Source organism: Rhincodon typus, chromosome 24, assembly GCF_021869965.1.
Source record: "Rhincodon typus isolate 14 chromosome 24, sRhiTyp1.1, whole genome shotgun sequence".
In the NCBI taxonomy this organism is placed as follows: Eukaryota; Metazoa; Chordata; class Chondrichthyes; order Orectolobiformes; family Rhincodontidae; genus Rhincodon; species Rhincodon typus.
The window spans coordinates 31,589,189-31,614,971 of record NC_063355.1 but is presented as its reverse complement, the minus strand read 5'-3'; the positions used below and the strand labels follow the sequence as shown (position 1 = coordinate 31,614,971).

The following is a 25,783-nucleotide window of genomic DNA, read 5'->3' as shown; positions in this document are numbered from 1 at the left end:
TGCCACCCGAAGGTTGCAGGAACAGCAACTCATATTCCGCTTGGGAACCCTGCAGCCCAATGGAATCAATGTGGATTTCGCAAGCTTCAAAATCTCCCCTCCCCTTACCGCATCCCAAAACCAGTCCAGCTCGTCCCCGCCTCCCTAACCTGTTCTTCCTCCCACCTATCCCCTCCTCCCACCTCAAGCCGCACCCCCATCTCCTACCGACTAACCTCATCCCGCCCCCTTGACCTGTCCATCCTCCCTGGACTGACCTATCCCCTCCCTAACTCCCTACCTACACTCACCTTTACTGGCCCCATCCCCGCCTCTTCGACCTGTTTGTTTCCTCTCCACCTATCCTCTCCTCTATTCATCTTCCATCCGCCTCCCACTCTCTCCCTATTTATTTCAGAACCCCCTTCCCCTCCCCCATTTCTGATGAAGGGTCTAGGCCCGAAATGTCAGCCTTTCTGCTCCTATGATGCTGCTTGGCCTGCTGTGTTCATCCAGCTCTGCACCTTGTTGTCTCGGATTCTCCAGCATCTGCAGTTCCTACTATCTCTAATTTGATATCCGAAGATAGTTTTGATCCTGGCTCTGTGTGATCAATACTTCTATTGTTCACACAAAGGATTCAAAATGAGAACCAATTGCAACACAATGGGGAGTGAATGGTGGCTGTTCACACCTGCTTTTGGATAAACTTGTTTCTCAGCATATCCCTTTGTTAAGCATTAAGTTCACAGATAGAATCTGGGGTGTGGGGTTAGGAGCATTGATTATGATTATGAAAGGGTTGGATCACAAATGGTTTTGCGTTTTGATTTTTTTTTAAGGGAAGGCATTCACAATTTAAGAATTTTCCTAAGATTTGGGTTAAATCTTTGTGCAGATAGCTCAAAAAGTCACCTGACTTTCAGAAGCTATCTTTTGCAGCACATTGTCCACTTTTTAAGCTAATTTCAAAGAGTTTACCATGCATAAAAGTCAGGAATAACATATCTGTACTGTACATGAAAGAAAATCATACTAACTGAACCAACCTTAACTTGAAACCTTTATCATAAGGTGAATGATATAGTCTAGGCTGCACGCTGAGACAGGTTCATCAAACTCACAGTCTATTAAATAGAAATTGAAATTACAGTTTTCTGGAGGAGGATATGGATAGTAATCACAATAGTTATGTGTTGTGAGTCATCTGTTTGCTTCATGGTCCTATTTAAATTAAACATTTTCTGTTGACATTTGAATGCTGTCAGATACTTAAAATAGTGCAAGAAATGTAACATGTTGTAATTAGTAAATTATAGAAATAACTGTAAGCATTAAACTTAATGTATAAGATGTGATTTGAGTAACTCAGAATGTAAACATTGCAAAACTTTTTTTGAATGGCTTTCAGTGACCAGTAGGTGGAGTACCCCTGTCCAAAGTCTCCTTTATTGAAAGGACAAGTTGCAGATACTTGACCCAGATTTCAAATGCTGAGAACAAGCAGATAACAATCTTTCCCATAGTAAAGTTACACAGGTAACTTTCAAAATTCAGTCAGTCAGATGTCAATTTTCATATAACTTCTGGAATTGTATAAAGTCTGGAGGAACTTCTGAGTCAGGGCAATAGGATGAAACTTATTTCATGAAGGGAATTTTAGAATAAAAGAAAAGTTCACTTGTTAAATTGTCTACAATAATGTTGGTAATCCATGAAGGTCAACAAAGATTGGCATTTCAACATAAAAATTACATTCAGACACTGCAACATGACACCTACAGTCAGACACTTCAATTAAACAACTGCAGTTAGGTGCTTATCTGAAACACATCCAGTCAAACACTTCATTGTAGTATGTGCTTCCTGACAAAATAATACCTTTTCATCCCTTACCTTTCTAGTAGCACACACTAGGGCAGTAGTGAATCAGCTGACCTACGCTCGGTTTGCATTAAACAACTGCACCTTCCAGTCGCGAACCATTTCAACTCCCCCTCCCATTCCTCAGACGACATGTCCATCCTGGTCCTCCTGCAGTGCCACAACGATGCCACCCGAAGGTTGCAGGAACAGCAACTCATATTCCGCTTGGGAACCCTGCAGCCCAATGGTATCAATGTGGATTTCACAAGCTTCAAAATCTCCCCTCCCCCGACCGCATCCCAAAACCAGCGCAGCTCGTCCCTGCCTCCCTAACCTGTTCTTCCTCCCACCCCAAGCCCCAACCCGATCTCCTACCGACTAACCTCATCCCGCCCCCTTGACCTATCCCCTCCCTAACTCCCCACCTACACTCACCTTTACTGGCTCCATTCCCGCCTCTTCGACCTGTTTGTTTCCTCTCCACCTATCCTCTCCTCTATCCTTCTTCTATCTGCCTCCCACTCTCTCCCTATTTATTTCAGAACCCCCTTCCCCTCCCCCATTTCTGATGAAGGGTCTAGGCCCGAAACGTCAGCCTTCCTGCTCCTCTGATGCTGCTTGGCCTGCTGTGTTCATCCAGCTCTACACCTTGTTATCTCAGCTGCCCATTGTACACTGGTTTGATTTTCTTCTACAGTGAAATCAAAATTGGGCAGACGGTAAATTGGCTGCTGTTCTATGTTTTTCGCACCAAACTTCAAAACAACCTTCATCCTTAAGTATCTTCTGACTTGCTCAACAACATCATGATGTACATTAAAGGATTTATGTATGGCATTCACTTATCATGATTACATTAATTCCTCTCACATTTTAGGCATCTTACACAATAGCACATTCCCAGTTCATCGTAAATACAATCATGTGAGACCTGCTGATATAAAATAAAAGCTTTGCTGTTAGCACATGTCTGCCACATGTTCGATATGATACACTAGGCAACACCCGGATCAAGAGTGAGCTGGGGCGACAGCGGGCCTGTGACTCAGCGGTGAGAGCAAGCTGGTGAGGCAGCCAAGAGTGGGACGCTACCGGCGGCATGGCAATGGGCTGGAAATCCCGGAGCAGGATTCTGGCGGAGGCGAGGAGAGGGCTGGAAATCCCGGAGCGGGACGATGAAAGTTGGACTTTCTTAAGTTTTTTTTTCATCTTATTCTAAGTTAATGTGAATGGTTCCATGTATGTACGGCGAAAGGACACACTTTTCACTGTATTTTTACATTAAATACACATGACAGTAAATGATTCAATTCAATTCAATTCTCTTTGCTACACTCACTGATCGCCTCGGAGTCTGGAAGTTTCTGTTACAATTACCTCTGATTATCTTGAGAAATATGAAGTAGATTCAACCACATGAACTTGCCAATCGTGAGCAGTGATCTTAAATGAGACTGGCAGGAAAACATGACAACTCTGCACCTAGCCCCAGACAACCAAATTTTTTATAGCAGGTTTGACAGATACTGTGAACTGCAATCTTTAAAGGCAAGAATTCTGATGACCAGACATATTTGACTTTGGCATATTGTGCTGCCTCCTCTCCATGCAGTCAAACTTTGACAGTAGGTCTTCAACCGACATGGTCTCCGCTCTGAAACGCTCTCCCTAAATCTTTCTGCATTGCAACCGTTCTGCCTATCATACCTACCTGTGTGTTTTTGACCTCCCTAATTCTTTTACAGCTGCCACATGCCCATTTCCTGTATTTTTCTTCTGTGGTGCACCTTGGAACATTTACTGCTTCGAAGATGTCTGGTTTTCAAACTGGGGTTGGAAACTCGATGCTGGGATAATTTCCAGGTCCTGGCTCAACGCAGTGACACTCACATAAATGCTATTTTGAAATGTATATTGAACATATGAATTAGAAGTGTTAGTAATCTATTTGGCCCCTTGAACCTGCTCCACTATTCAACAAGATCTGTTTGTAAAGTTGTATCCGCAATACTGCAAAGCTCTGATAACTTGCCACCAGCTTGCTTAACAAGAAGAAATGACCTAATATTAACAAAGGCACGCTCGACATCTGACTTGTGGTGCTAAGCATTCCCAAGAGGTGGGAGCTGCTTGCAGTCTACGGGAGGCAAAAGCTGATGACAGCCACAATGAGGTCTGCCACTCAGAAAATAGCAGACAGATTTTGTATTTTCATTCTTGGGTCTGGGGTTTCTGGGAGTTGTAGCAATTCATGACACCCACTCAACACCCCATTCTATTACAGCTAAGATGTCAATTCATCCAAAATCCACCATGAACAGACCTCAGGACGCACGCTGAAATGAAATAAAATAAATTTCTTAAGTGTGTAACTTTCTCTAATCTAATATAAAATCTAACCCTAGAATTTATTGTCCATATTCAAAGAGTGTAAAACCACTTGGAGATATTAGTCAAACTGTTAAAGGACCTTGAAAGGTTATGAAACCAGTCAAGCAGCACTAATCCACTAATGTTAACACTCAGGCTTATGCGAACAGACAGAGTGAAACAGCAAGCAATGATTTTTTAAAGCTCCTTTTTTGCCAAATATTTAAAGGACTGGTGTTGTAAATGCCTTGAAACTTCATAGTTGCTTTAGGCATTCACATTCCAGACTATTGACAGTTTCTTTTGTCAGCTGTCATGACAGTTCCAATCAGCACATTCATATATACTCTTAACAATCTAAATGGCCACGTTACCTCCCCGAAAGAGCACTTGCTCCCTCCCAACACCTGACTCCCTCCAAAAGTGTCCAGAGACCAAATTCAAAGGGGTTCTTCACCTATCCTGGGGTGGAACTTCTGGATTTCAACCTCTAGCACCATTTGTGCAATTACAAAGTGACTTACTATGATTGTGAAAATTCAGGCCTATATATTGATTTAAGTTGGTCACTGTTATCTAATTTGCCAGGTCACTGCATTAATCATAAAATTATGTTTGAAATCTTTCCATATATGTTTTAAAATTTACCTTTTATTCATATAAATTCATGCACAACTGCTTAAGGACTTTAAATATGTAGTAGCTTATGGCAGCCACAAAATGTTGTAAAAATGGGAGAAGCAATGGTTCACTCATGCAGGCATCACTGGCTTTTTTCATTCACTTGTGGGAATGTGAGTATCACTGTTTCTTCATCACACAGTCATCGCAAATGCAGTATCTGTAGACAGCAACAGATGGTTAGTGTTTCAGGGTGATGCTCAGTCCATCATGTAGGCCCAGACTCTGCACCTTTGCACACTGCCTTTGAGATACTGTGATGAAGAGACCATTACACATCTTCTCTTGGAATGTGACTTTGCAGAGAGAGTCTGAGAGAGATGCTGTGGCTTTTGGTGACATTGAACCCAAGAAGCTCCATGTCACAGCACTCTGTGCTCTATAGGCTGATCCTTGGGACTGCACACCAAGATACACATCAACTGCATTTCGAGGACCATCAGCATGGTGAAAGACACTCTTTGGACTGCCTGAAATTCTTTGGTCTTCCAGAATTGCCCATGACCAAGTGTTGTAGACTGGTATATTCCAAAATCTAAGATCACATGCTTGACAGACCCACTAATGATAGGTGCAGCAGCCATGGGGGTTGGGGGATCCACCATCTGAGACATTTCTGCCATGCTGTACCCAGGATCTGTTAATTTATGGAACACCTCAAAGCTTTATTGGAATGTGAATAATTTCTTGTCATATTTAGCATATTTTCCAATTTGGGATATGGAGACAGCAATGCTCAAATGAGAAATGTGACATTTTTATTGTATTTTCTGTAATGTTCGAGTCAGACTGTTTTGTAATGTAGTCATTTATGAATAAAAGTACATTTTTGAAAACAAAATCGGCAGTAAATCGCTTTAATATTGGCCCCATCTGTCCGAGTCAGTTCCAACTCCACTGCGCTGTTAGTCTTTTGAGAATTTCTCAGTTTGATGGTTGTTCGGATCGAGTCCTTTGTGGCCATGCTTGTAATTCCCAGCTGTACCAGCAGAGTATGTGGTGTTTGTAGCTGTGGATTTTTGTTTGTTTTGGTTTGCGTTTGGGAGCTGGAGGTTTTTTTTAATGGCCCATGTCCCTCCTCTCTTGGATCTCTTCCAGCAGAGTAGGTTGTCCCAGGTTTAGCCATTCTGGGAGGGGGTGAAGGGTCACACTCAGGCAGGTGGAAATGGTGGAAGGTACTGAGGAGGTTGCAATCCAGAATCTTCAGGTAAAGACGATCCAAGGTAAGGGAAGAAAATACAGTTCGATCAGACGGGCAGTGCACTGTTTGGACTTTCCATGATTTTCATTGTCCTCGGGAGCTTTCAAGGAAGTGAAGTGTTTTTTTTGGAGAAGAAAATGCTTTAATTTTTGGAAATGTAAGTTTGCAGTTTGTAAGCTGGCGTGGGGCAAGGGGAGGGTTTTGTTTTAAATGGGCAGGGTCTGGGTTCGTGCTGCTTGTACCCGGGAGATAGGCGGACGGATCGAACCTTGCTCCCCCCCCATTCCCAGCCTGGAATCTGAAACCATTCCTAACCCCTCTCACTGTGGGGTGGGGAGTGTGTGAACAGGGTCCGGGGAAAAACAGCCAGTCACCGGCTGCGAGAAACTTTTATTGGCTTTTTCTTGTTGCTTTTTTTAAAAAAAAATAATGTTCTTCCCTTTGTTGCGTTCCAAACAAAGCCGGCGGCGACTGACTGGGAGCTGCATTATCCCCCCGCCCCGTGCAGTTTTTTTAAAGATAACATTCGCCCCGTTTGAAGATTATTTTTTAAATATCTGGGTGTTCAATCAGTGGGCATCAGTCAGTAATGTGTCTGTACAGAGGATTTTCCTTTTCTCTCTCTCTTCCCTCCCCCACTGTCGAAATAGTCACTATTGTATCTGGGATTTGGAGCAGATTGTAGTTTTAGGGACTTGCGACCTGTCTGCAGTTAGAAATTACCCAGTGGTCGTTCTGTAATGGCTCAGTTTTTCAGAGTAGTTAGTGCTTTGTACGATTTAATTTTATTCAGTAGCTGTTTGCTGATGCTGTGGAAGAAGGGGGACCTTGTTCTGTAACTTCATTTGTAGGCAAGTGCAATGTGCTCTGAAATATTCCTGGTGTGGTGGAGAGGGAACAAATTGGATACGCAGTTTTCCCTGGATTTTGAGAGATGCGGATGAATTTGGTTAAGGAAGTTTTGCTTGGCAAGGTGAATCACAGTCTGTTTTTCTTAATATCCAATCACACTGGCCTTTGTGAAGCACTGAGTGTTGTTATTCTCTCTATTCAGGGTGACTCCCTTGACCGAGCCATTCCCCGTGTATCCAATTGTTATATGAAGCGAGTAATTTAATAATGCATTGCTTCAAATGCATTGTGATTTGGCAACCGGGCAAACGGTTTACTCCTCTAGTGACCTGTTGTTACTTGGGGTGGTTAATGATCTTGTGATTTATAGTGTTGCCCTCTCTGTTAAAACCTTGTAAAAGGTTGCTGCTGTGAGGATTTTGTCAAAAGTTCTCTCATTTGTTGTATAAGGTTATCTCATCCTAACCGGACCTTTGGCAGTTCATTTTATCCTGCTGTACAAATAATCTTGTGCCGAATAACTGAACCTTGCAAATCAAGATGGTCAAAATTTGATCCTTTGTTCAGCCACCTCTGGACAAACAAGGCCTAGAGGAGATAGATCTCAGAGTTATGGAGAAATCAGCCAGACTGCCACCTTCTGATAGATGATCCTGGATGCTTCTAGATGTATCTGTAGACTGAGCACAGGGTCGGGTTGGCTGTCATACTCCTGTAGTCAAATAGCCAAGCTGGACTTTCACATAACAGAGGAAAAGAAAAAGAAAGAAATGGCATCTTTGTTGACCACCAGACATCCCAAAACGTTTTACACCCAGTGAAGTACTTTTTAAAGTGTAGTCACTGTTAGGGAGTTTGGCAGCCATTTTGTACGTACAAAGGCCCACAGACAGCATCATGATGGTTACGTGGTAAGTTATATAACGGTACAATCATTCTTCTGCAGGGAATTAAAAGCTCCAGTCAAAAAGAAGAGGAAGAAGATTAGCAAAGAAAAGGTTTTGTGTTGCCATTGAACACTCCTGTCTATAGCAGAAAACTGTAGCATCTATGCTGTGCATCTGTAACAATTGAGAATTAAAACAGTTGTACTATTTCAGACAGATTTTGTATAATTGGCACCCAGCACACACACAAAATGGGTAGTTTGTCCACGCATGGAGCTAATTGGAGAAATCTGAACACATTCGGTTAGTTCAGTGAAATTATAAAAAGTCAACCAGCCTTACAATGGGAAGGTTGTTTGATACATGATGTCTGCAGCATTATCACAGGTTCTAGGCAGGATCATTCAACATTAATGACATTTTAATATTCCTTAACTCTTATTTCCCTTGTTCATCACTGCTGATCACTTTCAATTGCAAGTTTATTGAAAGGTCCAGCCCACTGCACCGGCCATTGAAAAAACCACAGTCCAGTCATCTGGCAGATTCATGACTTTCTCTGATCTGTTTCTGAAGGTGTTGACTGGAACTGATAGGGGGGTGGGAGGCGGTGGTGAGGTGGAATGTAGGCCACGGTGTGTTTTTCCTGCTGAGGATTATGAGTTACAAATTGAGACAGATTATTCTCTGGCCAAATGGAAAACAGGAAGACTTGTAAGAGGAAAGGCTATTAAAGCGAAAGCACGTTAATGGTGTCTGAAATCTTAATTGTATTGTTTTGAGTGGGCAGTACAGATGTGGGTCTGATGGGCAGGGTCATTCGTGATGTATCACATTATTAAAGACACTGTTCGTGCACATCACAAGGACCTGCCAGAATAACATTTTTTCCACAAGAGTCATACATTTAACAAAGAAAGATCTCATGCTCTGCTGTTTTGCTTTTGTTGAGGACATTTTTTAATCTTGTAGGTGTAACCATATTGCATACATAAGCAAATCCATGTGTTCCTATGAGCGCTTTAAGGGCTAAATATAAAGAAAGCTAGATCAGTTGGCATGAAATCAGCCCGTTGTAGCAACAAGAGAGACACATAAATATCAGCACGGACTCTCATGCCTGAAAGTGGCATGGAAACTGTTGTGAAAACACATGTGTTACACTCTGTTGTGACGGGAGGGTTCCCTGGTGGATTTCACCAGTCAGTGTGAAATAAATTAGTTCCTTATCCCAGCATCCTGTCCTAAAGTGTCTGTGTCGACATTGTGCTTTCTGCTGATAACCTGGGGATGTGGCCACTGGGAAAATCATGGGCACATATGGAGTCTCCTCAATCGTCGGCAGCAATCTGCGTTGTTATTGATCCATTTCTTTTTGCTGACTCACAAATTTTATGGGGACTGAGTGGAATATTCCAGTTCTTCCAGCATAAAGTCAAACTGCTGGTGATTTTTTATTTCCTTTGTTCTTTAACGGGATGAGGGCATCGCTGGCTAGGCAGCATTTGTTGACCATCCCTAATTGCCCACAGGGCAGTTAAGAGTCAACCACATTGGTGTGGGTCTGGAGTCACATGTAGGCCAGACCAGGTAAGCATAGCAGTTTCCTTCCCTAAAGGACATTAGTGAACCAGATGGGTTTTTCCAACAATTGGCAATGGATTCATGGTCATCATTAGATACTTAATTCCAGATATTTTTATTGAATTCAATTCAATTGATTCAAACCCGGGTCCCCAGAACATTATCTGGGAATAATACCACTAGACCATCGCCTCCCTAATATGTATCAAGTTATGGGTTAAGGACAAGATCATTGTCATTCAGTCTGGCAGAGAAAGGGAATTGTGAGAAAGGGTCACTGCGTAGAGCTCATAGGCACTTCCAAGCAGCTGGTGTTAGATGAATGTTGGATGAAGGCTGAGATAGTCTGTCCTTTCTCATAGGGCTGTACAAGGGTTTTGGGTGGGTGCAATACAAGAACTTTGATCTGAAACTAAGAGAAGCCTGCTTACAAATACTAATGAACATTAGAGGTGAAGACAGGAAGAGGCTTATGGGAAAGGTTAGATACAGGCTGAGCATTTTTAACCGAAGTAATGCAACTTTTTTTTCTAGCAATCTATCACAATAGAATTGGGTGTTTCCAACTTTGTAGTTTCCATTTTCCTGTTTTGTATCTGGTAGAAAAAGCTGATTGCAACGGAATTCCTTTTGTTTTTGCACTATGGTGGCTAACTTTAAAGATATTCTGATCTATATGCACAATTCTAAAAAAGTTCCATAGCCCTCTGTAAGTGCCAGTGTGACCCACAGTCATGGAGGGGCCTCCATACAGTGCTGTAGGTTACAGTGCATTTCTAGGACAGTCTTGCTGGTCTGTCATAGCCTTAGTGTCTTGTTTGACCCTGAGAGGAGTATCTGACAATCATCTGCTTCATCACCAATTTTGCTTGTTTAATTAAAAAACAACCATGTCTGCCCCACCTCTGCTCATCAGCTGCTGAAATCTTCATTCATGCCTGTATTACCACCAGATTTAACAATTCCAATGGTTTCCTGACTGACCTGTCTATTCCAACTCCATTAACTTGAGCGCATCCAAATATTTGCCACCTATATTCCAACACTTGTCATGTTCTGTTCACTCATTAACCCTGTGCTTACCAATCAGCACTGGTTCCTGATCTGTTAATGTCTTGATTTTAAAATTCTCACCCTTGTTTTCCAATCCATCTGTGGCCTCATCCCAGCCTATCTTGACAACCTCCTCCAGCCCTAAAATTGTCCAAAATCTGGGCCTTCTTCCAACTCTGGTCTCAATGCTATCTGATTTCAGACAACCTGCCTTCGGTGGTTCTATCTTCTTCTGAATATGCCATAAGCTTTAGAATCCACTTGCTGACTCTCTGCATTCCTTTCTGTCTATAACTTACCTCTTTGTCTAATCTTTTAATATTCTGTCCTAATACTTCCTCATGGGGCTTAATGGCACATTTTGATGGATAATATCTGGTGCAATCTTCGGCTGAGCACTATTGTTTCTATGTAGCGATTGTATGCCACCTTTCTGGATATTGTTGGTCAGTCAGCAATCTTTCAAGTCAAGCCATATGTTCTGAGGAATTTAGGCTTGTTTCACATAGACACCATGGTGATTCCTAGCACTTCAGCTATGCTGAGGAGCCTCGTAATATATTGAGATTATAGAGACTGAAATCCCTGTTCTCTTCTTATTAAAATGGTCAGGTTAACATAAATATCTGGAAATGTATGAGGAATGCATAACATTTCTGGCCTTTGGATGGATGGGGCGGAGGTTTTATGTAGAAAACTTTGAAAAATGTTATCCCTTCCCTGTGGGAGATTGTGAGTCACTGCTGCTAATTGAGTAGAACTGGTGCCCAAGATGTTGTGTTTCACTTCACTGATGCAGGATGGTTCCACACTTGGTAACTCTGGGTGTAGCATGCAACAAGATCAGGAAGATGATGTCACCTGACATTCTCCTGACACTTCATATTTACAAACTTTACAAAATAACTCATGTTTGTACTGTAAAATTTCTGGAGGACTGTATTTGATTAAGTGAAATCAAGTGCTGTGAATATATTTTCTGTGGTAAATGTTGACAGAATAACTTTTGCTTGTAGTAACATATGTGTATGAAGGAATTCCTCTGTATATGGTTGGGGTTAGGGTGGGAGCAGACAGTGGGGATGTGGTAATTCTTCTATTCACCATAGAACTTTCCCGATTTTAATTTTCCAATTTGTGATTTGTTCTGCGCATTTTTCATTAACCAAGGAGTATAAATGTACCAGACAAGTGCCAACATCATGGTCGTTTTTCCACGTATGTGTGGTTTGTGGTATGTGTTAGAAATTCTTGTGTAAGGTTTGATTGTGCTGGTTGGTGATATCCTCTGTGACGTGAGTAAAACATTTTAAATTGGAAGCCAAAAAGTTCAAGGAAGTGCTGTCTTAAACTGAAGTTTTAGCTCCACTGATAGCAGAGATTCTGTATTCTCCACCTTGTCTGAAAAGGCATTCCATGCAGTATTGCTCAGGATGGACAATAATAGGGAGCTTACATTAGAAACAATGGAACTTTAGAAATAAAAGCAGAAGCAGGCCATTTGGCCCTTCCAACCTGCTCTGCCATTCAACTCTATCCTGGTGTCAGTTAACTCAGTTGGTTGGACGACTGGTGTGTGATGCCAAAAGTGTGGGTTCAATTCTGGAAATGGCTGAGGTTACCATGAAAGACTCTCCTTCTCAACCCCTCCCCTTGCCTGAGGCATGGTGACCCTCAGGTTAAACCACCACCAATCTTCTCTGTCCAATGAGAGAGCAGACCTATGGCATGGTAAGATTATGGCAATTTTAGCTGTACCTTTTGATTCATCTCAGCACCATTTTTCTGCATATTCCTTAATGTATTTAATACATAGGAATCTACTGATCTGAGTCTTGAATATGGGGGAGGCAATGGCCCAGTGGTATTATCTTTGAACTGTTAATCCAGAGACCCAGATAATGTTCTGGGGACCCAGGTTCAAAGCCTGTCATGGCAGATGGTGGAATTTGAATTCAATAAAATATCTGGAATTAAGAATCTAATGATGACCGTGAATCCATTGTTGATTGTTGGAAAAACCCATCTGGTTCACTAATGTCCTTTAGGGAAGGAAACTGCCATCCTTACCTGGCCTGGCCTACATGTGACTCCAGACCCACAGCAATTTGGTTGACTCTTAACTGCCCTTTGGGCAATTAGGGATGGGCAATAAATGTGCCGCATAAATAAGAAAAGAATATAATGGCAACACCTTCACCACCTTCTGGAGTAGACATTTCTGAAGATTCACCATTCTTTGAATGAAGAAATTCCTCCTCATCTCCACCAGAAATTCCCATTTATTATTCTGAGACTGCATTCCCATGTTCGAGACTCTGCATCGACCCGGTTGATCTGTGAAGAATTTTGAATGTTTCATTGAGATCCCTTCTCATTCTTCTAGGTTCTCGTCAACAAAGGCCAGTCTCCTCAATCTCTCTTCATAGGATATCCCTGTTGTCCCAGGATTAGTCTGGTTGACCTTTGTACTCACTCACTCTGTGGCAAGTGCAGTGATTGTAATGATGTCAGCCAGATGAACCTCATAGAATATGAGTTCCCTGATTGGGGCTGTTAATCTGATCCAATCAGGGAGCCCTGGCTGACAGATATAAATGGGAATGCCAGAGGTTCTGCTTACTCTGAGAGCTGGCTCTAAAGGAGTTTGCTCAGTGTCAAGGACTTTCCACATGTGAATAAAGGGTGACTTAGATACTGGCCTCTATGGAGTTATTTCAGTGGCGATGAGAGTCGGGTTAATGATGTAATGGTGCAAAAGCATCTACTAGCCGAAGCCCATCTGGACTTCAAACAGGCACTACAACTGGCTTTATTACTGGAAAATGTGGCAAGTGGAGCAGATGAGTTGCAGGGTCTTCCGAATGAAGTGGATACCTTTGCAAGCCTGAGTGAGCTTGGGGTGAATTGCATAACCTTGCTCAGTACATACCCTGAACAGAGGACTTCAGGTTAACAAAGGGGATGAACTGAGCGCCCCCACCCCCCACCAGCTGGCAGATACACCACCGGTGGTGCTGCCACAGGAAGAATCTGTTTTGGTTTTAATTTTTCTGGACACACCACCAGTCACAGCTGAAATATCAGACTTTGGGTAGAGAAGGAGCCAGTCCTGGGAAAACTGAAAAAGCTGATGGTGATGGGGGAAACCAAAGGGCTGTCACAACCAGATTTGAGACCTTGTTGGATCCAGAGAGATCAGATCACAGAGGACAGCATATTATGGGGAGCAAGAGTGATGTCCAAGCAAAGGTTGCGGCCAGACTGTTCAGGACCATCGCACCCACCTGAACTTTATACGCCACTGGACCTGACCACGCGTCGACCGTACCTGTTACCCATGCAGGGCCATGCCTGTGGTTCCTATCCCAAACTTCATTCCCTGCAGTAAACCGTGACTCTCACTTCAGTTACCGAGCTGAACTCCACCAGGGCCATCCAGGGGTTTCTAAAATGAAAATGGTGGCGAGAAGTTATGTCTGGTGGCCAGGATTGGATGCAGACATAGCAGCATAGGTGGGCCAATGCCCAGAGTGCCAACAGGGACCAACATTACTGCCAGCAGCTCCTCCACATTCATGGGAATGGCCCGGTAAACCCTGCATTCGGTTACACATCAACCCTGCCGGCCGATTAATGGGCTCAACCTGCTTAGTCATTGTGGATGCCCACTCAATGTGGCTGGAATTGCATTGAGTTCATTTGTCAAACACAGGGATGATGATAGAAAAACTGCGCACATCTTTTGTAATAATGGACTCCCAGAAGTGTTGGTCACAGATAATTGGCCATTGTTTACCAGCAGGAAATTTGAGTATTTCCTAAAGTTGAATAGTATTTGTCATATAAGGACAGCTGCATACTATCCATCATCCAATGGTCTGGCAGAAAGAGCTGTCCAAACTTTGAAGGTGGACTTAAAGTAACCGCCTACAGCTTTACTTGATACCAAACTGTCCTGGTTCCCATTTGATTATAGGACCAACCCTCATGCAACTACAGGGATAGCTCCAGCTAATAGGGAGAAGATTCTGCACCAGGTTAAATGTGATCTTCGTGGATCTGGGAAGGCAGAGTGAAAAGGCATCAGAAATTCCAATGCTGGACCCAAGACTCTGAGAAGTGAGAGTGACCGTTTACTGCAGGGATGAAGTTTGGTGTAGGAACCACGGGTAAGGCCCTGTATGGGTAAGAGGTATGGTTGATGCGAGGTCAGGTCCAGTGATGTATAAAGTTCTGGAGGGTGTGATGGTTTGAACAAGCATGTGGACTGTATGAAAGCTGCAAACTCACAAATGGTGTGGGAGCAAAATGTGCCTGGCTCCTCGACAGCTTTTCCAACTGTTCTGGAACCAGTGGGTCTCCCTTTCCCTCAAATATGGAAGATAACTCGGGAATTTGAGATGGATACAGTGGATTTGCCACCTTGTTGCCTTGACTGCCTGACGAGGAGAATGGATTTCTTCTGAGATGCTTCAGGGAGAAGAGGCGAGCTACTGTGCGTTACACGCTGCCTGTATCAGAGGCAGAGTTGGAGGAACCTGACCTGTGCTAAAACCCTTCAGGAGGAGCTACAGAAAAAAGATCTGGCCTATGTCTTCGGACTGAGGGGGCGAGTGTTGTAGTGATTGTAATGAGGTCAATCTGGTGGACATCATAGCATATGAGTTCCCTGATTGAACCAGATTAACAGCCCCAATCAGGGAGCCCTGGCTGACAGATAAGAACAGGAATGTCAGAGGTTCTGCTTACTCTGAGAGCTGACTGTGAGGAAGCTGAATCAGTGTCAAGGACTTTCCATGTGTAAATAAAGTGTGACTTGGTGACGGGTTACTGGTCTCTGTGGAGTTACTTCACCTCATGTAAGGAGATCAAAACTGCAAACAATACTCCATGTGAGTTCTCAACAAGGTTCAATGCAGTTGCAACTCAATATCTTAACTCCTACGCTGACATTCTTTTACAACAGACCATTTTCTTTATTGATTGCTTGCTGCACGTGCATGTTAGCTTTCAGTAACTTGTGAAAAAGGACATCCTGGATCCTTTGGATACTGACACTTCCCGATCTCTCATTATTTAAGAAATATGCTGCATTTCTACCAAAGGTCACATTTTTCTCTACACTGTGTTCCATCTGCCGTATTCTTGTCCAGTCACTTAATCTGTCTAAATCCCCTTGAAACCTCTTTACATGGAGCCTTAGGAGCAGCTGTGTCTTCCTCACAACTCTGATTGCCACCTGGTTTTGTGTTGTCAGCCAACTTGAAATATTAAATTTGGTCCCTGAATCCAAATTATTGATATTGGTTAAAGGAGAAATCTCTTCAAACAGGGCAACAAAGTAGTCAGCAGTGTGCACTGATGGTGTTCTCCGATTGTTGACTTCTCCCAGGTTGAGTTAAGGATTGTATATTTGATTTATCTAAATTGGATAAATTTTTGATTGGAGTTTTTTTTTAATTGCAGTCTAATTGGGTTCTTGGAGGATATTTGGAGCTTGCTGCAACCCTGTTGCTCTTGGTCAGGATTGAATGATATTAGGTTTCTTTGTATCAATGACTCATTAGAGCTTGATGGAAATGATTACATTAAGGAGATTGGAGAGTTATTGTGATCACCTTGGAGTCAGCTACAATTGAAATCTAACTTGGCTATTTAGATATTCAGGAGGGAGTAATCTCACCACAAAGTTTGGCTAGTGTCCGAAACCATGACAGAGATTGGGCAATGCATTATATATGTGGAATCACTGACATCTAACTTAAAACTAACAGCAGAAATGAGTCTAGTGAGTATAATGGTCTAGGGACAGGTGTTTCTCTTGAGGAGGGGGTGGGATAGGGAGAATTGAGAAAGTGACTACGAGCAGTTGTGGAGACATTTCATATGATTGAGGCATGTAGGTGGTTGGCTGGATGCGGCCCAGCTGAGGGGGTCATGAACAGTGTGGGACGAGAAGCATGAATAAAATGGGAGAGAATCTGATGTAGTGAACCGTGCAACAGTGGTTTTGCTATGTCAAACAGATCTTCAGAGATGGTGTTTGAAATCTAATCAATGGACTTAGGTCCCAGATCAACCATGCTTTTAAAAACAATTAACAATTAGTTTTCACTTCCCTGCTCCTTACCCTGGCCTTGCATACTTGACGTTTCCAAATATATATGTTCAATTCAGTTTTGACAGTTACCGTTAATTCTGCTCGACTACCCCTTCAAATTGTACATTCCAGACCATTACAACTTGCTGAGTTTTGAAAAAAGACCTGAGAATCATAGAGATATACAGCATGGATGTGGACCCTTCGGTCCAACTCGTCCATGCTGACCAGATATCCCAAAATATCTAGACCCATTTGCCATCATTTGCCTATATCCCCCTAAACCCTTCCTATTCATGTACCCATCCAGATGCCTTTTAAATGTTGTAATCATACCAGCCTCCATCACTTCCTCTGGCAGCTCATTCCATACATGCATCACCCTCTGTGTGAAAAAGTTGCCCCTTAGGTCCCTTTTAAATCTTTCCCCTCTCACCTTAAACCTATGCCCTCTAGTTTTGGACTTGCCCACCCCAGGAAAAAGACCTTGTCTATTTACTCTAACGATGCCAATCATGACCTCTGTAAGGTCACCCCTCAGCCTCTGACGCTCCAGGGAAAATAGGCCCAACCTATTCAGCCTCTCCCTGTAGTTCAAGCCTTCCAACCCTGACAACATTCTTGTAAATCTTTTCTGAACCCTTTCAAGTTTCACAACATCATTCCTATAGCAGGGAGACCAGAATTGCATGTAGTATTCCAAACGTGGCCTAACCAATGTCCCGTACAGCAGCAACAGGACCTCCTAACTCCTATACTGAATGCACTGACCAGTAAAGGCAAGCATACCAAATGCATTCTTCACTATCCCATCTACGTGCGACTCTACTTTCATGGAAATATGAAGCTGCACTCCAAGGTCTCGTTGTTCAGCAACACTCCCCAGGACTTTACCATTAAGTGCATAAGCCCTGCCCTGATTGGTCTCTCCAAAATGCAGCACCTCACATTTATCTAAATTAAACCCCTCCATCTGCCATTCCTCGGCCCATTGACGCACCTGATCAAGATCCCATTGTAATCTGAGGTAACCTTCTTCGCTGTCCACTACACCTCCAATTTTGGTGTCATCTGCAAACTTACTAACCATATCTCCTACGTTCACATCCAAATCATTTATATAAATGACAAAAGGTAGTGGACCCACCGCCGATCCTTGTGGCACACCACTGGTCGCAAGCCTCCAATCTGAAAAGCAACCCTCCACCACCACCCTCTGTCTTCTATCTTTGAGCCAGTTCTGTATCCAAATAGCTTGTTGTCCCTGTATTCCATGTGATCTAACCTTGCTAACCAGTCTACATGAGGAGCCTTGTCAAACACCTTACTGATGTCCATATAGATTATGTCCACCACTTGGCCCTCCTCAATCCTCTTCGTTACTTCTTCAATAAACTCAAGCAAGGTAGTGAGACACAATTTCCCACGCACAAAGCCATGTTGACTATCCCTAATCAGTCCTTAGCATTTCCAAATTCATGTGAATCCTGTCTCTCAGGATTCCCTGCAACAACTTGCCCACCACTGATGTCAGGCTCACAGGTCTATAGTTCCCTGCCTTCCCACCTTTCTTAAATAGTGGCACCACGTTAGCCAACCTCCGGTCTTCTGGCACCTCACCTGTGGCTATCGATGATACAAATATCTCAGCAAGGGGCCCAACAACCACTTCCCTAGCTTCCCACAGAATTCTAGAATACACCTGATCAGTTCTTAGGGATTTATCTACCTTGAAGCGTTTTAAGATGTTCAGCACTCCTCCTCTGTAGTCTGGACATTTTTCATGAAGTCGCTATTTATTTCCCTATGTTCTCTATCTTCTTTTCCAGCTTGTTTTGTTGTCAATTATCTTAAATCTGTCTCCTCTGTACACTGAGCCTTCTGCCAGTGGGAACGTTTTCTTCCTAATGATATTTTGTTTTGAATTCTTAATTATTTTTAACATCTCTATTAAATCTCCTCTTGGCATTTTTGCAATGAACAGTGTTGTATTGTTCTGCAAATGATTGTGTGTTCTAGACAGGGAGAATCTTCAACTCTGACCATCCAGTGATCCACATTGAAAGGGGACTGACATTGGGAACATGATGGGGAGAAGTGAGGCTGTGAACATTCTGCAGTTATGAGGGTGTGGCACTTGTATGTTAAAGCAAGACAAAGGGAATGGAAACTAGGTGACAGTTTCATGAAGGTGTGGGCAGTGCCTAGTAGTATATAGAATCAGGACATGTTTCCTCCAGTAAGCACCACTCCAACAGGTAAATAAAATAATAGAATGATGATTTAAATGCTCAATTTTTGTAGCGTATTGTATTTGTTCCAGATAAGTTTAAAGTTAGAAAGCATTACAGTTAATTTCTTGAAATGTAATTTTGATTGAAATGGATGAAAAGATATTTAATGAATGAATTTGAAACTGCTGATTGATGTGAAGACTGCAGGCTAATTATTGAGATGATATGGGCACACAGTTAGTTTGTTACCTGTTGGTTGACTCGCCTAGCTCTCTTACACAACTCCTAATATACATGTTTTTACCGTCGATGTTTTGGCATGACCACCAATGATTTCATCAATCCCATCAAACTAAAGGGTAATGAACAAGAAAGAATGAGTATGATTGCTTGCTGGGCATAAACGTAAAGCAACAGTAATGCCACAATTTCTATTATTTAGTTTTGTGTTTCAGTCGCTGTTTGAAGTTCCTTTTGTTTATTTGTTGCAGTTTCTCTCTTGCTTTCAATGAGAGGTTGATAACATGGAACATTGCTGAATGAACAAATTGTGGCATGAAGGCAAATTTCTATTGAAGGGAGAAACGCCACTGTTCAGAACAGACAAGAGAAACTCTCATCCGAAATTGAGCCAAGGAGCTTCTCCACAGAGAGTACATGTGTTGAGCTAGTTCAACCCTCTTACTTCAGGTTACACCTTCTTTTAGCTGGTTCACAGACCTGATTTGGCAATGGGTGATGGGCAGGATGTCTTTGGCTTGAGAACATTATGTACAGTGCTACTTTCCAAACTGCAAATGGTAAAAGCTTTAACATTGGTACTGATGGAATATGGAATTGCTTTTCTTTTCTGGGGAAAGATTATTCACTTAAGGTATTCCCCGCTGTTGCACAAAATACTGACTATGGATGTTAGTGGTTTTGTAGAAGATTTAGCAGTTTCGTGGGATGAATTTTAAAGAAATCTAACTTTGATTTCATCTGTCTGTGAAACAAATATGTGGTTTATCCACTGCAGAATCTAACTCTTTCTTAAATGAACCAATTGTTCTTCCCTTAACATTTCCTGGTAATCCATTCACTATCATGTTGAATACTCTTTACGTGAAGAGGTATTTCCTGATTTCTGACCTTAACGTTTGTATTGCTGGCTTGTACAGTGAATGCTGGCTCACTTTCCTCCTTGAAATGAGAGCTGGACCTGACTTCAGCTGGGAGAGAGGTTGAGCAAGTGATAGGTATCGTGCAACATGAAACAGGGGCAATGTGACATCCTGGATTAGTCTTGCTTGCTCAAGTGTGGGGTTGAAGATAAAACCTTCCAGTTAATTTACCTGGACTTTCAGATTCATTTCTTCCTGGAAATTGCGTGGATTCAGGATAAACAGTGGATCGTAGAGTCATAGAGATGTACAGCACTGAAACAGACCCTTCAGTGCAACTCCTACATGCCAGCCAGATATGCTAAATAAATCCAGTCCCATTTGCCAACATTGGGCCCATATCCCTCCAAACCCTTCCTATTCATATACACATCCAGATGCCTTTTTAATGTTCATTCCATACACGCGCCACCCTCTGCATTAAAAAGTTGCCCCTTAGGTCCCTTTTATATCTTTCCCCTCTCACCTTAAGCCTATGCCCTTTAGTTTTGGACTCCCAATCCTGAGGAAAAGACCTTGACTATTCACCCTATCCATGCCCCTCATGATTTTATAAAGCTCTATAAGGTCACCCCTCAGCCTTCGACACTACAGAGAAAATAGCCCCAGCCTATTCAGCCTCTCCCTATAGCAACTCCCTCCAACCCTGGCAACATCCTTGTTTCAAGTTTAACAACATCTTTCCTAAAGCAAGGAGACCAGAACTGAATGCAGTATTCCAAAAGTGGCCTAACCAATGTTCTGTACAGCCGCAACATGACCTCCCAACTCCTATACTCCATGCACCGACCAATAAAGGCAAGCATACCAAACACCTTCTTCACTATCCTGTCTACCTGTGCATGGCATACAGGTTGTATGTTACCTATCCTTTTCCTGTCCATTCATTATCTCCATGTGCCTGAAGCTCTTTCTTTGAGATTGAGATTCTTAGCTTATCAAATTATTTCCCTTGGCTATTTTATCACCTCTTGGGCTTGGATACCCCTTCACATAATAGCAGAAATATTCCACAGGATCACTCCAGTATGAACTGTGGAACTCCAGCACTGTGTCTGGCATTTTGTCAGTTATCCAGTATCTTGCTTGTTCATTACCTTCTTGTACTGTCAAAAATGATGTGTGACAGGTCAACTAATATCGAAGTTTATTTTCAGATTCCTCTTCAGGTTTAATGTCTAAGAAAGACTTTCAATTGATACAAAGTGCCTGTCAAGGCCTCAAGATGTCCCAAAGAGCTTCACAGTCAGTGTAATATTTCACAAAGTGCAATGACTTTTGTAGTTTAGTAAATTTTATTTCAGGTATACAGCGTCTTGCAGTTATCTGAATTGAACATTATTTACCGTTCATCAGCCCACATGTGAACTCCAGCACTCTTTTGGTCCTGTTATGATCCTTTTGGAGGCCATTAAAATCTAAAGGGAAATCTGAACACTGTATGACTGACACAAGATTTCATACATTTATACAAAAGTAAACTCTCTTGTACATAAGAGGAATTCAGCAGAGAAAGCACTAATAACATAATACCATTTAATACCTAATTACTACTCATGCTATGTACTCATGCTATTTCCTCATTCATTCAGGGGATGAGGGCATCGCTGGCTAGGCCAGCATTTATTGCCCATCCCTAATTGCCCAGAGGGCAGTTAAAAGTCATTCACATTGCTGTGGCTCTGGAGTCACATGTCGGCCAGACCAAGTAAGGGTGGCAGTTTCCTTCCCTAAAGGACATTAGTGAACCAGATGGATTTTTTCTGACAATCAGCAATGGATTCATGGTCATCTCCGGATTCTTAATTCCAGATATTTTATTGAATTCAAATTCCACCATCTGCCGTGGTGGAATTTGAACCCAGGTCCCCAGAACATTACCTAGGTCTCTGGATTAACAGTCCAACAATAATACGAATAGGGCATTGCCTCCCCATTTGTACTTGTTACTCCTGCCACTTTGGCCCCTCCTTCAAGAACTCCCAAACACATGACAAGAACCTTGAAGGTTCATTCAGTTCTGTAGGCGCCAGCCCGATGGTACGCTATAGCCCTCTGGGATTCAGTAAAATTCTCTTCAATCTTCCAGCTATTCTTTAAAGTATGAAATTCCATGAGGATCCTTCCATGGACTTGTGGCTAATTGAGCCTCCAGCTTGTTTTAAAATGCCTCATATCTGTGGTGTATTCAGTTCATATTAGCACCTGTGCAGAGCTAAGCTACAGGTTTAGCGGTAATTTATGGAAAATTCAGGGTTTCTAAGTAATGCAAGTAGATTCCAGAAGTACCAGAGGAAGAAGTTTTAGGTGTCAAGATCAGGAAGAGGGAGTTCTAAAATCAGAGGGGACTGGGGAGAGACAACACAAAATCTGGAACAACTGATCCAGCAGTAGGGAGGGGCAGAAGTTGAACAGGAAGTGAGTTGGAAGATTAGTGATCAAAAAATCAAAAGCATCAACTGCTTTTTCTGCCATCAGTTCCTCCTTCATTAAAAAAGTTTAACATGTTTGTTGCACTGGAAAAATGGATTATCTTTAAAAAGTAAGTTTCCAATAACTAAAGTTATCCAGTAAAATGTTTATGATTCATCATTTTCATTGTTACAATATATAAAATAAACTTGCTGTTGAAGCTGAAAAATTATTTGCTTCAAAGTTTTATGATTGACTTTGGATTGAAAATAAGGATCTAAGACATTCTGCGGTTGACTGGTGATCTTGTCGATTGGGAAACCCTAATATTTCAAGTTTGGTTCCCAGTTTGGTTCCCACTGAGGGAAAACATAATTAAATAGTTTCTACCATTTTAATTGAGAAAAATAAATGCATGCTGGATCTGTTTTCATCTACTTTTTTACTATTTGTGGGAAGACAAGGTGTTAATCATAAATCTGTCTTAACAGTGTATAAAATAAAGTTGAACAGTTCACAATAGAAAACACATTGAAGTTTTTAATACACAGTTGAAACCTTGCTTACCTGCTTGCTTTTATCAGTGCTAAATGTAACTCTAAAAAAGATGTAGATTAACTCCAATGCAGCCAGCCTCAATCCTAATTTTTACACTAAGCTTCAATCTACTTAAACCAAACCCTAAATTGAAAGCACTCTCTGTGACTCTAACAGGAAAACATTTGTTAACTTGCTTCTGTGCCCAAGGCAAGTTTGGCATCAAGTTCAATCCTAAAACTGAATCTCTCTTCACTGTGAACCCTAATATCCATCCTCAATTCCAACAAAGATTTGATACTAAAATGGCCTAAATCGAGAGAGTTATGACTTGTGGTTACTCACCTTGACCTGCTCCCCCCTTACAGATGACCCCAAGACTGAAACCAATATAATCTATTCTCATATAATAAAACCAAGCGCTGCGGATGCTCGTAATTAGAAATAAAAACAGAGGTTGTTGGAAAAGCACAGCAGGTGTGGCAGCATCTTTGAGAAAAGAGAGAGTTATTGATTAGAACTTCTTTAGGTCTGAGGTAGCTTGGAAAAAATGATATATATGCTGATGACAGGAGTTGGCAGGGGCAAAGGAGTGAGTGGATATGTGGAGATGGAGCCCAGAGAGAGAGAAAGAAAGTTAGTCAGACAAAGGATGGTTGATAGTAAGTCAGGGAAGGAGAAGAGTTGATAATAGTTACAATGAGTAGGTGAAAATGGGTTGGCTGTGCTGAAAGCAGCCCATGTCATGACAAGGCCTGGGGTGTGGGAGTGGACATAGAAGGAGGTGGTCATACTCTAGAACTATTGAACTCTATTGAGCCCTGTAGGCTGCAGGGATTCCAAATGGAAAATGGGGTACTGTTCTTCCAGCTTGTACTGAGCTTTGCTGGAGCACTGCAGCAAGCCTGAGACAGAGATGTTGTCCAGGGAACAGGGTGATGTGTTGAAGTTGCAATTGGAACCCAGGATCATTTTTGTGGACAGACCAAAGGTGTTCCACAGAGTGGTCACCCAGTCTGCATTTTGTCTCCTCAATGTAGAGCAGACTACATTGTGAGCAGCGAATACAATAGACTAGATTGAGTGAAGTGCAGGTGAGTTGCAGCTTCACCTGGAAGGTGTGTCTGGGCCTTAGTTGGTGAGGAGGAAGCAGGTAAACAGGTAAGAGTAACACATTCTGGATTACGTGGGAAGGTGCTGTGGAGCTACAGGGAGTGGGGGAGGAGTAGATCAGTGTGTCCCTGAGGCAGCAGTCCCTGCGAAATGCAGACGTGAGGGAAGGGGAATATGTGACTGGAGGTGGCAGAAATGACACTTATGATCCTTTGGATATGGATGCCAGTGGAATAGTAGGTGAGAACCAGGGGGACCCTATTGTTGCTGTGTGAGGGGAGGAGAGAGGGGGTGAGGGCTGAAATGCGTGAAATGGGTCAGACCCGGCTGAGGGCCCTGCCAACTTTGGGAATGGGGAATCCTCAGTTGGGGGAATTTGTGGACTTTTCTGAGACTCCTCTGTGTTGGTATCATCAGAGCAGATGCAATGGAGATCAAGAAACTAAATCTCAACTGTGCCTCTTCAGTTTTGATTTGTTGTTATTTTCTCAATGTAAAATTTCAGCTAATTAATTGCATGTATGATGCAGAAATTTTCCTGCGTGACTGTGTGACACTGGGTGTGCTGTGGTGGGGACAAAAACACATGCTTAATTCAGGATTTGATATCGTAAAGCTTGATTTGGGTAACTGTTTTTGAGAATGTTGTGGTTTGTGAGTGGATGTTTATTCAGAGCAAAGTGAAAGACTTGTATTTATAGTACTTCTCACATCCATCTCAAAGTGCTTTTGAGTTGTATTCACTGCTGCAATGATGGAAGCAGAGTCCAATGTGTGCAAACTCCCACCAACAGCTGTGGGGCCCAATTGAAGATGATTCAACCTTGGATGTCATTAACAGCAGAATCAACCCCTTGTAATCACTTGTGAACTTGCTGTTGTCTCATTGCAGGGTGGACAAGTGGTTGAATCCCTTTTCATAGAATCATAGAATCCTTCAGTGTGGAAGCAAGTCATTTGACCCACCCAGACCCACTCTCCTGCCCTATCCCTGTAACTCTGCATTTCCCATGGCTAGTCCACTTAGCGTGCATAACCCTGGACACTACGGTCACTTTAGCATGGCCAATCCACCTTACCTGCGACATCTTTGGAGCACCCAGAGGAAACCCATGCAGGCATGTGGAGAATGTGCAAACTCCACACAGACAGTCTTCTGAGAGTGGAATCGAACCCAAGTCCCTGGTGCTGTGAGGCAGCAGTACTAACCAATGAGCCACTGTGCCACTTCTCTCACATGAAACAGGCTAAAAGTGTTCTCTGGTTCTTCAGCAGATCTGTTTACATGTTTAAGGGTTGTTTTTGTGACTTAAATTTATTTTCGTGAGCAGTTTCTCCCTTTTTTTGGTCAAGAAATGATGCTTGCTGTGCTAATGTTGCTGACCAAAGTTTTAGGCTAGGTTTTTGTGAGCAGAAGGTCAGAGTAGCAGTCACCGTTGTAACAGAACCAAGCCTGATACGTCAGCTAGGCAAACTGCCATGGAAACTGATGACTGTATTCAACAATGACCTGCTTAACCCTGGCTTTGAACAATGTGGGCACACAAGCAAAAAAATTAAGATCCAACTGTAAACATGGAGCATGTGGGCTAATCAGACAAAGCTCGATGTTGTCTCTTTCGCCCACCTTGCATTTACAGATTTAATTGAGAATATAACCCTCTCTTGCAGTTAGAAACTAAAGGAACTTTATGGGTTGTCTGAGACAACAAGGTGCAGGGCTGGATGAACACAGCAGGCCAAGCAGC

The 25,783-nt window shown here is 42.5% G+C and overlaps 1 protein-coding gene across 2 annotated transcripts in view; it reads left to right on the top strand.

Annotated features, from left to right (window-relative positions):
- The first annotated feature begins 6,019 nt into the window (after window positions 1–6,019).
- Window positions 6,020–25,783, top strand: part of LOC109923141 — a 192,290-nt gene continuing 172,526 nt past the window's right edge. The window contains exon 1 of one of the 2 annotated variants that reach the window (XM_048611171.1): window positions 6,020–6,119. The gene's annotated coding sequence lies outside the window, so the exon portion shown is untranslated. Of the gene's footprint in view, window positions 6,120–6,174; window positions 6,255–25,783 lie in introns of those variants that run through there. The other variant, XM_048611172.1, reaches the window with a different exon arrangement.